The following is a 2,463-nucleotide window of genomic DNA, read 5'->3' as shown; positions in this document are numbered from 1 at the left end:
AGGGGTTTCATCAGATCCACCTCTATGCTCCTTTAATATGCTATTTATTTCTAGTGTATATGCACTGCTTTTATGTAAAAAAAAAAAAGATATTTGTTCATGATATGGGCTGTTGTTGATGAATGTCAAGGCACCAAAATCTGACGAATACTTAAAAATAGTTGGTGATATATGGCTACAATATTTAGAAAGGCAGTGGAGAGATTGGGGTTATTTCAGAGTGATCAAGTGATATATCAATGTTTACAAGAAGCTATGTGTTGGCAAATACCTACAAGCTTTCACATGTTATTTGCTACAATAATGGTTTTTTTGTGATATTTCGTATCCCTATGATTTGTGGATGAAGTATAAAGGACATCTTTGTGAAGACCTAATGCCCTCATATGAAAGTACAACTGATGCTGAAAATAAGTGTCTTCATATGATAAATGATATACTTGAGCCTTTGGGAAATACTATCAATGACTCTTTTTTTTTTTTTTTTTGGTTTCTTATCATATCGGTATTACCAAAGAATACAAAATAATCTATTTTCAGTACTCAAATAATGTATTTTATGTACACAATTACACAAATAATTTAATTTTTATTTGTAGTCCACACAGATGTGTAGACCGTTGTCCATGCAATAACGACTCTTATCCTTTACCCCTTACATCTAATATAGCATATACGTACTAATAAGTTTTATGATAAAAGGGTATTTTTTTGGATAATGTAAGAAATTTGCAGGTGTGTTCTAGGTAAATTTCAAATTGTAACCTTAGTTAATAAAGAATTACAGGAAGATAAACTAGCTTTAGTTATCCATAATTGTCTGCCTCAAATAAAAAAGACTAATCACTCGCTCTCACAAAGTGTCAAACTTGAACTTTGTGATTACTGATTAGTAACTAAATAAGCGGGGTTGGCCCCTAATAGAGTATATTTTAAGACTTGGGGAGAATTTAATGGATAAAGATGGTGTAAATAAATATTATAAGTTAACTAGTATTTTCACCCGTTAGTTGCACGGAATTGATTTGTTATAATATTTTAAGAATACACTGCTGGAAATTTCGCTATTTCCGTCCAACCTTTCCGTCCAACAATAATGTTGGTCAATAATTTGTAAAAAATCACAACTTTCCATCGCAAATAGAAGTGGACGGAAAGTTGGACGGAAATTCCGTCCAACATTTGCCCGTTGAACAGAAGTTCCGACCGACACTAAATGTTGGTCGGAATTTCTGTCCAACGGTTGCTCGTTGGACGGAAAATCAAATAGACCGGTAGGTGAAATGCACAATGGTAGGTATCATTAATTACCGTCCAACGTTGTTGTTGGACGGAAATTTGGATATTTAAGCATCTACTTGGGTATTTGAGCTCATTTTTTTCAACTTTCTTCTCTTTTTATTCTTTTCTCCACTGTAAATTTTGGTTTTTTCTTCGAAATTAGCATGGGTAACAACATATAGAGTTATTTTTGACCAAGTATATTCCAAATCCATGTATAAATTAAAAATGAGTTAATATCCAATATAGTCTTGAACTATAGTGGTTTTACTCAATTTAGTCATAAGTGACTTTTTGTACTCTTTAGCCTAATGGTTTTACCGAATTTAGTCATCTGTTAAGAATTTTGTTTGTTGGGTGTTAATAACAAGGTTAACATGGTAATTTGATTTCTATTTTATTTTTCATCTAATTAATTATTAATTATATGTCATAATTTGATTTCTATTTTATTTTTTCATCTAATTCCCTCATTCCTTTCCTCAGGCCGTAGAAACGCACTACATACACATTGGCAGGTATCTCATTTCTAAACAAACAATACACTTACTTAATATATATGTGTGTGTGTGTGTGTGTGTGTGTGTGTGTGTGTGTGTACACGCATCCAATGCACAAACATTTCTAAACAAACAATACACTTCAACCCAACTGCCAATTTTGCTGCCAACTTAATATATGCCTCACCAACTTCTCCTAACGCCATCCAATTCTTCTTTTGTCCATGTTAACCTTGTTATTAATACCCAACAAACATAATTCTTAATAGAGGACTAAAGTAGATAAACCATTAAAGTCGATGACTAAATAGAGTACAAAAAGTCACTTAAGACTAAATTGACTAAAATCACTATTGTCGATGACTATATTAGGTATTAACTCATAATTATATCTTTTAATTTGTGTTTGTGTTTGTTTGTATATATGGACATACTACACTTGCAATGTTATTATTATATAAGTTCCTTTATTGTGGTTATATATATATATATATATTTCTATTCAAATATGGCCGCGCCTTCCCGTGCGGTCGTGCAGTTTACACCACTCAATGTTACGAAATACACCACAATGAAAATGCATTTTTTAATATGAAATGTACCACTCAATGTTATTTGTGTGGTGCATTTCTTAATATTGAGTGATGCATTTCTTAACATTGAGTGGTGTAAACCGCACGGC

This window comes from Ipomoea triloba, chromosome 4, assembly GCF_003576645.1.
Source record: "Ipomoea triloba cultivar NCNSP0323 chromosome 4, ASM357664v1".
NCBI classification, from domain to species: domain Eukaryota; kingdom Viridiplantae; phylum Streptophyta; class Magnoliopsida; order Solanales; family Convolvulaceae; genus Ipomoea; species Ipomoea triloba.
This window is presented reverse-complemented; position numbering follows the sequence as displayed.